General features: G+C 40.1%; 1 protein-coding gene across 3 annotated transcripts in view; it reads right to left on the bottom strand.

Annotated features, from left to right (window-relative positions):
- AZIN1 (antizyme inhibitor 1) overlaps window positions 1-16,050 on the bottom strand; it is a 34,641-nt gene extending 18,591 nt beyond the window's left edge. Inside the window, exons 1-3 of one of the 3 annotated variants that reach the window (XM_036749814.1) lie at window positions 15,223-16,050; window positions 8,720-8,857; window positions 480-625 (exon numbers count right to left, since the gene is read on the bottom strand). The gene's annotated coding sequence lies outside the window, so the exon portion shown is untranslated. The remainder of the gene's footprint in view (window positions 1-479; window positions 626-8,719; window positions 8,858-15,222) is intronic. The other 2 variants (XM_036749806.1, XM_036749819.1) reach the window with 2 other exon arrangements.
- Between the last annotated feature and the right edge of the window lie 987 nt (window positions 16,051-17,037).

Genomic DNA, 17,037 nt, shown 5'->3' with positions numbered 1-17,037 from the left:
AGAAGCTTTAAGCAACTGTGCCTCATTGAAGAGCGGATCTTTAATTTAGGTTTGCTTTACTAAAACACTTTAGAACATGACAAGTTAACTTTGAACAAAGACCTAACTGTTTCATCACTCTACAATCTAAAATTTCTGCAAACAAATAAATGTAGGGTAAAAAGTTTGCTTAGTAATATGAACAATGATAATAACAGCTGTAATTAAAAAAAAAAAGTAACTTCCATTTGGGCTTCACAGCTGTAAGGAACAGTTTATAACCTTCCCTTCTCAGTACTTCCTGGTGCCTTCATATTGGTGATTGTGGATATCAGGTTTTACTGAGTAGGATTTCCATCAGTAGCTGCCGAAGAAACATAAGGCTCCAAAGAACCAAGCACTGCTCCGTGGAACCATCCATGAGGCTGATCCTCATGTAATCAAGAAGGCAGCTCCAAGAGTAGTGACTGCAGCAGCTGAGCACTTGCCTTGTTACACACCTGCTACAAAGGCTTCTACAGTTGATTGTACTTCAGAAGAAACTGATACATCTCTCAAATAATCACAAGATAATTCTGGCAGCAACAGCCCACTTGACACCAAGCTGGATGAATATGGGTCTTGGATTTCTGAAGTGGAGACCTCCCTGGAAGTAGAACAGGGAGAGCTGAAAGGTTGGGAGTACTGTTCCAGAGATACCTAAGCAGGAAACCGAACCTTAACATGATCAACCACAGTGTTACCTTGTTAATTGTCTAAGGGCAAGTCTACCCTTGACAGGTTTGACTTCTTTCAATATGCATTTTATAACTTACCACTCTATCCAGAGCTCACTAAATTTGAATCAGAAACATTTCCTCTATGACACCATCCTGTGAATGTCACACCTATATTATAACTTCCTCACTTACAAAATGGAGAACATTACTTACCATTCAGGTTATGTTAGTAACTGAGAAAACTACTGCACAGTTCCATACAAACGGGGTGGGGGAAGTTAAATCCCTATAAAATTGCATCAATACAAACGATAAAATGATCTAGGAAGTGAGAGCAGAAAATTGAATCTCCAGTACGCCTATAGCACATAAGGCCTGTCTATTCAATATTAAGGAAAATTTTTTTACTTTATCTTCTCATCCTGTAGCCTTTTTTGGGGGGTGGTAGAGGGAATTATGAGGACAGACAGGAAGCAGAAGTTGTGACAGTAAACAAAAACTCTTCCCTAATCAAGGAGGGAAGGTAGAGTCAATCCTAAAGTACATGATATTTCCTGATTTATTCAGTTCCAGAAGAGGGGGCAAAAATTGGACCCACTATTTATGAAGCTGAAGGAAGGCTACCAGCATGGTGTAAATGCAGGTCAAAGAAAATTTAAAAAGGAAGAATAGATGAAACTGGATATAACTGGCATGAGTACGATAAATAGGAGGTGGTAAGTCAGGTCTTCACTGGCAAATGTGTCTAGTTAAATATATCTGATACCTACTTAACAAGTAGAACATAGAAATTCAAGTCCTTGGAGTTAATTGATAAAGACATGTATTAAGGCTGAAAGATAATTATACTTCCATCTACACTGAAGTCTTTAAGTAAACATACTATCTTAAGTTTAATAAATTACAGCAATGTCTTCCCAATTAGTGCCACTAAGAATTGCCTGAAGTGGTCACATGTATTTAGATTTGTACTATCTGAAGTTATAATTATGTAAAATGTGGTAAATATTTTAAGCCATGTTTTAACAATAATACTAATAAAGACTCCAATGGATGCATATTTGAAATAAAGGCCAAAGCTTTACTAGTCCTTTAAGGTAGTTGTATGGAATTGTACTTTACTCAGTTTCTCTCTCCTCTCCATCAATCTATGATTACTAGGGTAGTTCTCCTTTAATCAGAAAAATAGCTAATTCTTTTGTTTAAATATTTAGTCTCAAAGTAGTATGAGTTTCACAAACTCAAAAAATTATGTTGCTATTTGTTTTTAGTATTGGGTCTCTTATGTCATGCATACCAAGAGGAAAGCAAGTTCCTATGTGCATTAGTATTAATACTGATAATTTGGTATTATTGAATTTCAAATTGAAGCTGAACAACTTGAGACTGATGAAAACTATGGTTCATAATATAAACCATTCTGTTAACTCATTTCCTAACACAGGGCTGTCCAAAACACGGCCTGCGGGCCACTTGCAGCCTGCAGCATGATTTTATGTGGCCCGCCCATGGGTTTTAATTTTTAAGAGTGAAAAAATAAAATAATAATTTGCATGGAATGTGTATGAGATTTTTAAATTCCATCACTAATAAGTAATCTCAACGTTAATTTTCTTTGGTGTTTTTAAGCAGTGTTACAGACGGAACATATCATACGAAATTTTTAATCGATCTGTGGGATGCGTCCTATCTGTACAGTGCAGACTAGTCAGTATGCACCAAACTTTATACTGTTGTGTTGTTGCTCTGTTGTTTTGTGTTTGCCTTCACCTATCATATTGATGATGTGCGTTCCCCCATTTTCTACTAGTGTACTGTATTTTTTATTCTGAGTGCGGCCGTCGAATAATTATTTTATTTTAATGCGACCTAACGTTGGACAGCCTTGTCCTAATACCTGTTTGGGGGTATAAAATACCCTTTTTCCCCCCAAGTGGAGCATATGAACTGAAGGACAAAGAATTGGTGATGGTTTGCACCTCTTTTGCAAGACAGATACCTAGGCAAAACAAGGACTTGGATAGCCTCACTACTTTTTTTTACACAAGCAAGACTGACTGGTCTACTCTTCAATTCAAATCTTGACCATAGCACATGTGAAGTATTGAGGCTCATAATTACAAGATGGAATAGACTAAACAAGAAATACAAATACAAAATATGGAAACGATTACCTCTTTGCACCCACTCCATTCCCAAGAAAGGGAACAATCTCACAGATAAATATATAAACCATCTGGTTTTTGGATACATAATTGTCAACTCATTTTTCTAACTGTTGAGGTGGTTTTAGGGATGACTGAGAAGGCAGAATGTAGCAACATTCTAGAAAAAGAGAAGTACTAGAGAAGTTAAGTTTGAAAGAGTAAATAGATATTACAGGTATGTTAATTTATTTCTAGAGAATAATTACTGTGCTTAGAGTACAAAGAGCAAATATAACATTTTTTACATATTATGCATACACAGAGGATCCAATTTGTGCAGGAAAGAACAAAAATGAGGTAACTAAATGTACAAATTCCAGGAGCCATAGGGTTAAAAGCACTAATTCACAAGACCTAACATTTTATACACACTTTGTACATATTCTTGTTGTGTTCTCCAAAGAAATGTATGTTTCAAGGACAGGGTCAGTTTCATTTTTGTCTTTGTATCCTCTGCACCCAAGAGAGTACACTGCACAATGTTTGCTGACTGATTTCACTAAATGCTGTACCAGGCCTGCAGTTTCAAGTACAGTCTTTCTCCTTTGTATATGCAAATGCCCATTTTTTCATTTAGTGTTTAAAACTGGTTTCGTCATACCATATTGTCAGTTTCATTAAATATTAAACACTAGTTTTGCATTCTCTGGCCATACACACAACAGTATGGAAGGCATCCCCCAAAATAAGCTACACAAAAGGAAGAAGCCACATTGAGATTTAAGAGTTATTAACATGTACAAAATATAGTAAATCTTCAAACAGATAACGATATATTTTTTAACTGGGTCTGTGATTTCATTGCTATAAAGAACTCATATAGGATAAGAAATTTGAAGTTGGACGAGACCTTAACTGTAATCTTGGGTCCATGCCCCCTTTTCCCTCAATCTTACTGGTGAGGAAACTTGAGGCCTAGAGGATTAAGTGATTAGCCTAAGGTCATACGGGTAATTAGGTGTCAAAATTTAGATATACCTCCAATCCAGCACTCCTTCCACTGTAACCATGCCTCACATCCCCCAACAAGAAGGAACTACTACCTCTACCACTGCAGAACAGCAACTATTTTGCCAAGCAATTTCCGGAGGTACTAAAAAGTGAAATAACTTGACTAGGGTCACACAAACACTATGTATCTAATATGGGACTTGAATTTCAGTCTTCCTAACCTCAAGGCCAGGCCTTCTACACAATAGTGCCTATACTGAAATAATTAACTACTTGAAATTCAATTCAGCTTCTGTGATTCTATTAGGGGAGGTATTTATATTCCCAGATGTGTGATTTAATGTTACTTATGGTCACAAAAGGGGAGAATAATTCATAGGATGGTCTCAAAGAATTTTGGATCTAGAAGAACTAGCCCAATTCTGCCTCCACACCCCATTTCACAGGTAAGGAAATTGAAATCTTAAACAACTTCTCCAAACTCACACAAGCCCATTGTTCATATGGCATAAATCCAAATCAAATTGCAAATCAAATAATCAAATATGTATGTCATGATAGAATTAGATGGTGGCTAAGATAACAGAGAAGAAAAAAAGGAGAATAAAAAAGAAAACAGGGAGCCAGATAAGAAACAAGAATAGGCAAACTTGCTCTCCTTGACTTTATAAATAGTTTGTGACAATTGGCCTCTGAATACACTTGTTGCTATTGAACTGATTGACAAGAGTGTCTGGAATCCCTAAGAATCAGTTTCTGGGATGGTGGCAGAGATGGAGGAGAAAGGTGTCAATACTGTTAAGCACTCTCTCCGAGTGGCCTGCCTAGACTCGATTGAAGGGTGTTCCTTCTAGGGTTTAGCTCAAAAACATCTTGGAAAAACTTGTGTTATTATGGAGGAAAGGGAGGGAGAAGTGCTAACAAGTGTTAAAATTATGCAAGGTCAGAGAATTTGTACTTTGACCTGTTCCAAAAAGTGTTCTCTTACCCTTTTAACTGTGAGCAAATTTAGTGTCACATGAAAGCTCCACAAAGATTTTATTTTTTCAACCATTTGATAATCTTAAGGCCCAGAGAGATAAAGCAACTTTCCCAAGTAAGAAAACTTGGCAGAGACCACAATTCCTGATCTAGGCCCCAGTGACATTTCCACTACCCAAAATGATAAAAAAGTTAAATCATTTTGTCAAAGTAAGGTAGTAAAAATGTGTCGCCAAGATTAAAGGCAATTTAACTTTGCACTATTTCTGTTCCTACAAAAGTCTTGAGGACTACAACAGACTAAGAAATCTGAAACTATGAGCGGTTGTTTGGTTTTTGGGGTATAGTGGAAAGAGTTCTGGACTTGGGAATCAGGATGACACGGAGACAAATTACCCTTAGAACAATTACTGGATGTGACCCTACCACTTAACCTCTCTGGGCCCAAATTTTCTCCTGTCAGTGGGGAGGTTCTTTTCAGCTCTAAATCTATGGTCCTAAGGAACACAGCTAGAAAAAAAAAAACAACAACAAATAAACTGGCAGCACCACCATCATTCATTAAATAGCTCACACCGCCTTTAAAAAGCAGAAGACGACTGTTTGCACAGTGGAAACGTGAAACCTTCTATCTTCTTAGACTAAGTACGTTCCTTTATTTTAGTTTTCTCTACCCAAGATAATTTTCCCACAATTTTCTTCTATTCAAAAACTAATTTATTCTACATAAAAACTGGTAATTTAACGAGGCAAATTAACACACCCATCAGTGTACATTTTAAATGATCCTTTGCTTTTTAAGAGACACTCAGCAACGTTAACAGTTTGCATGTGCTGACAACTTAACGTTTTTATTAAAAAAGTTGGAAAAAACCATGAAAAACCATGCACATGCCATCAGAACTGTGAAAGACTTTTCTAGTGAGAACAACTATTTATTAATTTAAGACCTTGAAGCCTCCATTATTGATATCATATGAAAATACTTTTCTCAGTTTGCAAAGGATATATAAAAACTAAAGTGTTAACATCAAATTCACTTTATTGAAAATTGCCTTAGAAAGGCAATTACACAGAGCCTACTGTAGAGTTTAAACTGGATTTTTCTGTCATTAACCTACTATCAGGTCCTAAATGTATATTTTCGTTGAACACTATGTACAAACATGTCATCTACTTGTCCACTTGGAATCTCTCAAAAAGGTACAAAAAAAATAATAATGATTTAGTTATGGTGACTTTCCCCCACTTCAAGAACCTTTTGATATATTTTCTATGTTGCATGTAATAACACAGTGTGTGTTCAAAGGAAACATTTTGACAAAAACGTTATTATGCGAACAATTCCGAACTTTTATGAACCTATTATCATTTGACAGCTGAACAGAGATAGCCATTGCCTCGGCTATCACCACCACCCCAAATTTTCATGAGAGGAAACCAATCTATTCTTGAAACCATTTACATATGTCACACGTAACACTCTGCCAACTGTAATACCCTAGCTTTAGGTTATTACTTTAAAGAGGCAAACTGGCATAGCGGAGAGGATTAGACCTAAAAGCTGCAAGGACTTGGCTTCAAACATTTAAGAGCCTTGAAGGCCATGACCAAGTCAGTGAAACATCACTGAACTTCAGTGTCCTATATATAAATGAGGATAACACCTATAGTATAAATCTCGTAGGATCATAAATTTAGAGCTCCAAAGTATCTTAGAAGGTACCTACTTCAACCCTTCTTTTTATAGATGAGGGGAGACCAATAGAAGGTATATGACTTATTCAAAGTTAAATACGGAGCGGGACAGAAATAGAATTTGAATCCAAGTTCTCTGACTTCAAAGTCAGTGAGCGTTCCACCTAACACAATGTTTCGTATAAGGCCCAATAACTTATTTAAATGTTACATGCCATTTACTACAACCTCTGTAATCAAAGATAAACGTTTTATGCTAATCAAGTTCAGATTTAAAGTCTTTATATTCCCAATGGTAGTCATAGAAAATTATTTTCAGAATTATAATATCCCTATAAATTACTTCATCAAAACTATTCTGATATCACTATGCTGTGATAACATCATTTCTGTAATTTGTACTGCCATTTGGTGTGGTAGCTTACAAAAAAAATAACACCAGTCAAGTTTTTCAGTATGCTTTTATCAAGCCCACTTCTCATAGCTATTTAGCAAAAGAGCAATGAAGCTTAATTTTAAAGGGAATATTCTTCTCTTAAAAGTAAGTGACTTCAAAAAATTTTGTTTTGTTTAAACTTCTATATACCGGTTAGGCAAGTGACTAATAGCACTCACTAGGCTTCACTTCAAGAGTGTCTCTTCGGAGGATTGCAAAGTAAACTAAAAAGAAAAAGAGAACTCCAGGATTTGATACAGATACTCCCTGGGACATAAAGCATGCTTTATTTCCTACCTGAAGTCACTGTAAACTTACTTGCTTGTTACATAAACAAAAAGTATAACAGAAAATCATAGAAAAAAATCACAAAAAAAGAAAATCATAAAATTTTAGAAGGGAGAGTACCCTATCATTTTTAGAGCTGCTCAGCTAATGGTAAAACTGTCAATGAAACTCAAGTCTAAGAGCTATACACTAGGAGACCTTTCTTGTTATGCTAACAATATATTTTAATATTAATATTCTTTTAGCAATGGGGTTTCAAAAAAGCCAAAATGTTCACAATAAAGTTATCTGAAGATACTAGTTTCCCGTCTTTCAAAATCCTGCTTAGAATGGATGTTAAAAAGATAGTATTTAAAATGATATGATAAAAATAAAATTTGAAAATACATATATTATGTTAATAAAAACTTAAAACTCCCTGCAAATGTGCCCAATTTGTTTGAAGTTATTTAGGGTCATCGATTTAGAGTTGTTAAGGGACCTAGGACAGTCTAGTTTATAAATCACTCACTTTATAATAAAATAAAAAAAATTGAGGCTCATAAGTTAGGTGACTTGTTTAAGTTCACACAGCTACCCTGATATTCTTTCTTTCTGCTATATCATGGTACAAAGGAAAATTGATAGTCTATACTATTTCCAAATCACACACAACTAACTGTTCAATACTACTTTTCTTCCTATTGATCTTAAGAAAGTTAAAACTCCCTCTTTCAGGGTTAAAATAAAATCAAGCCAATTAAATGCTCACATTTGTATTTAATAGACTTAGGCCAACATAGTAAATTAAACAGATCCTATCAAATAAAGACAAAACTAGAATGTCTAGCCAAAATGCCAAGCCAATTTGAAAAATCCAAGCTAATCTTTTTAAATTCACAGATACAAAGGGATCAAATCCTCTTAACCAAACTACAATATTAAAGGCTAGAATATGAAGTAATTTCTCATACATACATACATGTTATATATAAAATATTATACCTCATACCTAACATATACTGAACTACAGTAATATATCAACTTTCAGACACGATTTTATGGTGACAAACTTCTAAACCTTCTCAAATAATCTGTCTGAAAATAGAACATAAACTTTAGTTCAGTGATGTATCTAAGATTTTATGTAGACTATAGAAGGGAGCTGGTAACTATCAAATAACAGAGATACTTTTTTAAGGGCAATGTGCCTAAGACATTTACAAATAACATATTAACAAGAGAACATTAACCTACAGACTACACACCTAAATACTAATAATTAATTTTACCTTAATATTTTCATATTTAGAATAACATTATTTCTACAGAGTTCAAATCTTTAAGCAAACCAAGTTAACTATAGATGACTTCTTAGCAACACAGCAATTCTACCTATCAAAAAATAAAAAAAAAAAAAAACAACAAAAAACCCCTACTTTATGACAGTGAGCTTCTACATGAGGTTTAGGAACACTTACATGGACAAGTTAGGAGATGGAACCCTCCTATCATCAGCTAGGTTCCCAAGGTGGCTCAGCGTTGAAGTCGAACTGCTCTCTATAAAGCACTTCTCCTAGGCCCTCTGGATAGTTGTATACCTGGTCAGAAAGTTCGCCCTAAGAAGAAAAATAAAAGTATTCAGAAATGACCCAAACATAAAAATCCTAAGTCATTCTGAAACAAAATTTTAACTACATACATCAAGAAATGAAGTCTAAACTAGTACAAGATTTTGTTAGTGGTATTGCACATGATTTCCATAAATGATTTAACAATTCAGAACTGGAAGGAACCTTGGGTGACAAACTAGTTAAAAAAGAAAAACCTACTATTTATATTCAGAAAAACTTCAATATGTTTATTACTGAAAAATGAATTACTCAATAAGTGTTCCAACTTCCCTTGTACTATGTTTTTCTTTTTCAGATAAAAAGATACCCACTTGCAAAGGAAAAAAAAAAAGTCCATTAGTCTACAACTGTTAATACTACAATCCTTCTCCTTAGGTTTCCCGGATACCATTTTGACCTTGTTCTCCTACCTTCTGACCACTCCTTCTTAGCCTCCTTTGCTAGTTTCTTCCTAGAGGTTGTGTCCTCTCAGGGCTCTGTTCTCTTCTCTTCTCCCTCTAAACTATTTCACTTGGTGAGGTCATCATCTCCCAAGGATTCAATTATCTCTATGCCAATGATTCTCAAATCTTCTTATTTAGTCCTAACCTCTCTGGAGAATCTCCAATATACTGTTACTGTATATCTCAATCTAAAGTCCTGTAGACATCCGAAACTCAGCATGTCCCAAACTAAACTCATTATCTCCTCTCCCCCCACAAACCCCTCCTTTCTTCCTAACTTCCCTATTACTTTGAGGTACCACCATCCTCCCAGTCCCCTATCTCTCCACTCTCATCCACTTTACACCTGTACTACGTAATAGACTGCTAGTTGGTCTGAACAAATCACCTTCCTACTCCAACTCTAGTGGTTCCCCACCAGCTCCAGGATAAATTAAAAAAAAAAACTTCATCCCCCACCTCCTACATTTCCAGTCTTGTCACACCTTACTTGAAACTCTCTCCCCCATGTACTCTGATCCAGTGATGCTGGTCTCCTTGCTGTTCCTGGAACAAGACATGCTATCTCTCAGCTGCAGGCATTTTCACTGTCTTTTCCTCATGCCTAGAATGCTCTCCATTCTCCTCTGAGCTTCCTTGACTTCCTTCAAGTCCCAGCTAAAATCACACCTTCTACAAGCAGCTTTCCCTATTCCCTCTTAATTCTATATAGCTTGTTTGTACACAGTTGTTTGTTTGCATGATGCTTTCCTTAGATTGTGAGACCCCTAAGCACAAGAACTGTCATCTTTTGCCTTTCTTTGCATGTCCAGTGTTTAGCGTAGTACCTGGCACACATCAGGCACTTAGTGTTTACTGACTTACTAAAATCCTTGTAAGCCTTTGGTAAAGTTCAAATTTTTAACAAGTTACACATTGAACCATCTTTCTATAGTATGATTACTGCTTCAATTCAACAGCATTATCAAATGTCAAGCATTGTGGTGGAGCTATGGATACAAAAACTTCCCTTTTTAGGAAAATAGTTTCTGCCCCCAAGAAACTTAACTTCTATTAAAGCAAACTCCTAGGGCCTAGTACACATTAGATGCTAATAAATGCTTGATTTAGGTCCCTGTGTTTTTATATTATATTCACATCCATTTTAAATCTCTCCCTTAATCTTCACAATCCTGTGATTTTATTATTTAATCAGTTTGGAAACTGGATGGTTTGCCATTTCCTTCTCCAGCTCATTTTACAGATGGTAAAACTGAGAAACAGCTTTAAGTGATTTGCCCAGGGTCACACAGCTACTGTCTGAGGCCAGATTGGAGCTCAGGAAGAGTCTTCCTGATTCTAAGCCCAGTGCTCTATCCACACTTCACCACCTAGCTGCCCAACCCAGTGCTAAGGTTCAATAATCAAGGAAGGCCTTGTCCCACATAGTGCAGGAAGTCTATGCCATAACTCCTAAGATAAAGAGATCAGTAGAAGTTATTGTCCATATTTTTAAAATAATGAAATTGAAACTTGACCATGGTTACACAGCTTAGATAAGAGCCTTAAAACAGTCTCTTTATTGATGAAGGTTCTAAGCAGTTGCTGATATAAATTAGTTATTACTTTACCTGATCAAAGTGCATCTTTGTTAAGGGGAAAAAAAAAGACTGATGTCAAATTATAATAGTTAAAAGGTATGGCATATTTCATGATTGACAGTTTCATTCATTTATAAAAGAACTCAAATAACAGATGGGAAATTTTCAGGACTGTGGATAAATAACTATTACTCCAAAATAGTTTAAATTTACTAGAAGAACTTCACCCCAATCTCTGAATATTCTCTAGAGGCCAGTGACTCCAATTTAAGTCAAAAATAATGATAATCTCCCACTTACCTACAATAATCATCCCAGGCTAACCTAAGACTTCTGAGAGTCAGGAGTACAGATATGAATAACAAAGAACCATTGTTCTTTGTTAATCTTAAATCAAATTCCAGACAATCAAAAAGCATGGACTACCACCAGCAATGCAACCCAGAGGTCACAAACTGAGTTAGGCATCAATCCTCTAAAACCTGTGCCCCGACCCAATATACTTCACAGTGTAGCTCAAACCAGATTAAAATGTAAATGGGAAATATTTAACAAGATAAATAATGCACGTGTTGCATTTTAAAATTAAGTCAATATGCAGTCCACCAGAATCCTTATGTACAAATTAGTCTCTCTCCTTTCTATTTGAGTCTGACACCACTGCTCTTAAGATAAAGGAAGGGGGAAAAGAAAAAGGAAATTATCAGCACTATTCAAATTTATACTTTCACAGATCTCTTCCATCACATCTACTTCCAAATTACTTTCCAACATCAAGGAATGCCCCAAAGGGCAAGAAAAAGGAAAAGGCCCTAGAGGGCTTCCCCAGAAAGGGAGGCAACATTGATCTGATGATTAGGAGATCTGGGTTCTCCAGCTAGTGAGATCTTGAGCAATCACAACTTCTCTGAGCTTCAATATTCTAGTTTTTTACAATTAGAGTTAATAGGCCAAGTAAGATAAGAAAAGGAAATATGGAAATGTAGCAACAAATGATATTCCACCTAACTGGGATACATTAAAGCTGGATTAAAAAAGGTTCACTTCATCAAAGTATTGTTCATATTCTCAAACGTTAATGTGATGGTAGAAAGACAGTACCTCACAAACCCTTTATTTTGAAACCATATCCCCTTCTATTTTTCTTAACAGTAATAATATTAAGTATCCACCACAGAACATAAGGATTTTTGGAAAACCCTGGCTTCCTTATTCAGCTGTTGTTTTCGATTTAACCTATCTTTATAATATATTGTTTTTGAGAATAAATTACAGCTTTGAGAGGGCACTGCTTAAATTTATCCCATTTCCTTACAATGTTCCTTTCCTACTGGATTTCTTGAGAAGACCTAACAAACATCTATTTAAAAAAAAAAAAAACAACCTCAGAAGTTACCACACACATGTTGCTAGATGGGAGTATAGTCCTGTTCACTGTTACACAGTAGCATTACTTTACAAAATAAGTAGCCTGTTTGTTTACTTCAGAATTTCTTTAGACAATAAAAGAAAAAGGCATTCAACCTCTTAATATTAATAAGTTCATGGGGAACATTTTAATTAAGGGGGCATGCACAAAGTACAAATATTCAAATCAATAATTAAATATTTGTAACTTGAGCTTACATTTCTTTTCCCTAACAGAACAGGGTTAGGGTAATGAAACACTTTGTTAACTACATTTTAACGTTTTATTGATACATTTTTGTTTAAAGCAAGATGCCCAAAACTTCAAAAGCACTATTTCAGCAGGAGCAATTTCCAACCCCACATGACTTAAATTACCCATGTCTCTTTTATCCACTAGCTGGGGAAAAACCAGCTGCATAAGGCTAACTCATTTTACTGCATTTGAATGAAAATAAAACCAATCAATTATCACATCTTAAGCCTAGGAAAGAATCTGAGGTGCTTTGATCTACCCAAGTCACTGCTACACCTTTACTTGTCTATGTAGCCTCCTCCTTTCCATCTCCAACATACTTGCCCCGTCAGCAACCCTAAATACAAAGCTTTTGCTACATAAGCAGTCAGATTTATTACCTCTGAGAAAAGGGCTGCATAATATACACAAGTAGTATTCTCCATACTAGCAACAATGCTGCTGTCTACATCCTGAGCTTTGTTTGCTTCCAGTAACCACTGGTGTTATTTGTTCCCCATCACCTAAAAACAGGTTTCCAGAAAATTAGGCTTTTCATACTAAGCTTTTACGGGAAGAGTCACTATTCTTATGTGGAAAAGAATGTTACAAGCAACATTTACCAGCATTTTTATTTCCTTTAAATAAGACAGAAAATCAGCTATAGGCTTGGTCTTCCCCTTGCTTATGCCTATTTAGAAGAGAAGTTCAGTTTGCCAGGGAAATGACTTTAAGGTCCTGGGGGTTAGATGCCATTTATATTGCAAAAGGATAGTGTAGAGGCCACCACAACACAAGCAGCACCAAGCTCTCCAAGACAGCAGCATTGTTCACATAGTGACAGGAAGAAGAGAACTAGATTGGAGCGGTCCAGACCGGAACAAACCCCTCCTCCTTCCCCCCATTACCACCCACAGTCGATTCAAACAACAACAAAAAAAAAAACCGCTAAAATGCTGCATCAATGCTGTATTGAGTGGAAATTCCTCTCGGGTTCTTCCCCAAAGGTCGAACTGGAAAAACAAATGTTGGGACACTTTTTTTTCCTAGTTGGGGAGCGACAGAAGTGGAGCAAGCTGATAAACGTAAGGGGCACTCACAATTTTAATCCTTGCACGTAAACACAAGACATACGGGGGAACAGTCTGCAGAAAAGGAGCATTAAGAGCTCCGCATTTTTTCAAAGTCCTTAACTCCCCCAATAAACAGGGTACCATGTCTCTCAAGTAAGTACGAGCTGCTTGGGTGGTCATCAGATGCTGGTGCCCAGGGCAGTAGCAACCAGGTATCTAAGCAGACCACCACCGAACTTGGTGCTCACAGCCACTCTCTTCCCCATCCTTCCTTAAAGTTCTCAATTCTCCCGTCTAACTCGAAGAGCTCACTAGTGGGAATTCTGATTTAAATACCTTCAATTGTCCACCTGAAGCAGATTCAGTTGAATCCAACTGTCCTTGGGTCATGACCAGTGTGCAACAGACACAGCCAGCTTCCCTGACCCACAAGCTTTTTATTTGCTTAAATATTTTTGAAGAAAAAGAAATTATTTGCACAAAGAGTATTCGTTACTTTCCTGAGTGGATAGGATTAATGAAGCCAAATCTACACCCTTCATCTCTATTGCGCTCCCTCCACCAAAAAAGAAGAAAAGGAGCAGAGAAGTGACTAATCCTTACTTTCCAAGAGGTGACTGGGTGAGTGACGGCGCCTCCGCCCAATCTGAGCGCCGCAGGGGGCGGGGCGGCAGCCCTCGAGTCTTCCAGAAGGGGTACCTGACACTCGGTCTTTCCCGGGGCCCGGACCCTCTGCTGGCCCAAATTCCGTCAACCTTCTCCCAACTAAAGGGCACATCTACTCCGCTGCTGGGATCCACCCCGGGCAGTCTAGGAAGCTGTCACCGGAGGCCTGGCCTGAGGACCCGCCCCCGCTCCATTCATAACCGAAACCCCCAGCGGAGGCAGCCACGCCAACCGCCGCGGCGGCCGGCTCCACTCCAGCGGGCACCGAGAGGTCCGGCAGGGCAGTCCATCCCCCGCCTCTGCCTTTCCTCCCCGGGGTGGGGGCTGCCTCCCTCGTCGCCCAGCGCCAGGGGGGGAGATAAGCCCCGACCCCATTCGGTTGTAGCATCCAGGAGGCCCCCTCCCCGGAAATAGCAATGCACCACGGGAGAAGGACGGGAGGGGGGGTCGGCGGAGGGAGGAGAGACAACGACCCCCGGCGGCGAGACAGTTACCCCCCCACCCCCCACTACTCCCTGCTGCCGGCACGGCAGAGCCGAGCCCGGCGCAGCGGAGAGAGGGCGCCACGCCGCTTCCTGAAACAGGTCCGAGGCAGAGACTCGCGCTCCGGCCTCGCCCGCGTCCCCTCCACACTGGCCGCGGCCAGCGCGGGGCTGCCGGGTGGCCCAGAGACCCGCCACCGCGCACCCGCGGCCGCCATGTTAGAGGCGACGAGCCCGGCGGGGTGCTCCGGGGACAGCGGGGCAGGCCGCCGGGAGTAAGGAGAGCGCACTGCCCCCTCCCCCCCGCCTAGGCACCCGGGGCAGAGCTGCCCGCCGCCGGCCTCCCATTCCCCCCGCCCCCAGCTCTCCTCCGGCACCGCCCGCCGCCCCCGCCGGCCACCTCGCGCCGCCCTGCATGCCGCGCTGCGCCGCCGCCACGCGCCCCCTCAGGGGTCGGTACTCACGTGAGATAACGGCCCAAAGAGTCGGGTAAAGCGTCTTCTCTTTTTAGGCGGAATTTTTAAAGAGGGATGTGGTTACCTAAAGCAGAAATACCCGAGGCGGCCTGGGCCATAGGCTGCGGGGAGGACGTGGGGGGGAAAAGCGCGGCACCGACACCAGCTATGCAGCAGTGGCGACGGCGGCCGAGGAGAAAAAAATAAATAAACGCTAATTTAAAAAACTCCCAAAACGAGGTGGGGGCGGGTGGGGATCGAGGATGATAGGCAGGTTCCTTAAAGAGAAGAGCAATAGAGCGAGGGAAGGAAGAAGAAAAAGGCGACGACGCAGAAAGAGGGGAGAAACCTAGCCGGGACGAAGAGCAAGCGAGTGTGGGAAGGCAGCGCCCGAAGCGCCCGTATTTATAGTAGGGGCGGGAGGAGGCGGGGCTTCACGACGTCACAGCCGGCCGGGCCACTGTTCGAGTGGGGCGGGGAGAAGCCACTGGGGAAAGGAAAGGGGAGGGGTACTGGAGTAGGAGCGAGGGGAGAAGGCGTGGGGTGAGGGAAAGGGCTGGGAAAGGGGAGGGGGGCGACGTGACCAGGCGGTGCAGGTGTCTATGGTCTCGCAGCCTCCGGCGGGCTAGCCGCCTGCCAGCCTCCCTCCCCTTCCCCACCACCAGGAAGCCAGGGATCAGCTCCCCTGCTGGCGAAAGGACTGCAGTGAGGACATGGGAGGGAGGGAGGCAGGCGGTGGTGGAGGAGGAAAGAGGGGAGGGGGCCGAGGAGGAGGAACAGATAGAGAGGGCCGGCTCTGCGCGCGCAGGCGCCCGTCGGAGGGGCCGCGGCCGCATTGTGAGATGGGCGCCTGGGTCTCCCGGCGGGCTACGTAGCGTTTGTGAGGTCTTCCTCCAATTTGTCCTGGACCTCGCCTGGGGGCCGGAACCCCGGCGCTCTGACGTATACATCGTGTTAGGGACGCGTTGTAAAATAAGGACCGTCGCAAAGAGCTTGTGCAGTGCAACACTGTTTCTTTTGTGGGGAAGCTACTAGGCTACGCCTAAACTTGATTACGAGTCTTTCCTGTTTCTCACCACTCCTTAACTAGTGCGGACCTTCTGTTGGCTGAGGTATCCTCGCCAAAGAGTTCTGCTGCTCATAATAAAGCTCTGTTACTGGACATAAAGGCTTCATGGGTTTGTCGGGTAATTCAATGTGAATTAAAACACCAGCTAACATTTATGTATTCAAACCTTCCTCATTTGAATGATCTCGCCATTCATTGTGCCAGCTAGCTATGGAGCAAACAAATAAGGTAAGGTCCCTGACCTCAAGAAACTAACAGTGTTAGGGATGATAGGACATAGAGACAATATTTATTATACGGGGTAAAATGTAGTAATGGTTAAAGCATTAGGAGTAGAAAGAAATTACTTCTACGGGGGAGGGTTGATCATAAAGAATCTTCATCGAAATTGGGCTTTGAGGGATGGGAAAGATGTCAGTAGTAGGAGGGAGGATAGATTTAGAGCTGGAAGGGAACTTAGAGGTTAACTGGTACAACTCCCTTATTTTACAGATGGAAGACACTGAATATAGACAGGTTGTGACTGCCTCAATCTCACTCTGAGAGTAAACAACAATTGAAATCCCTAGTCCTCCGATTTTAAATTCAAATACCTTTTATTGTACCATAATGGGGGAAGGAATGATAGAAGTAAAATGGCAAAATTGGGAGGGGGAATGTATCAGAGGAGAAAGTGAAGTGGCCTTGAAATCAGATTTTGTCCTGCTGTGTAAGTAGCCACATGACCAGTCACTTCCTTTTTCTTGGTCCCATTT

Source organism: Trichosurus vulpecula, chromosome 1, assembly GCF_011100635.1.
Source record: "Trichosurus vulpecula isolate mTriVul1 chromosome 1, mTriVul1.pri, whole genome shotgun sequence".
Lineage (NCBI taxonomy): Eukaryota > Metazoa > Chordata > Mammalia > Diprotodontia > Phalangeridae > Trichosurus > Trichosurus vulpecula.
Note: the sequence above shows the minus strand (reverse complement) of the source record. Positions and strands in the feature narration are given on the sequence as shown.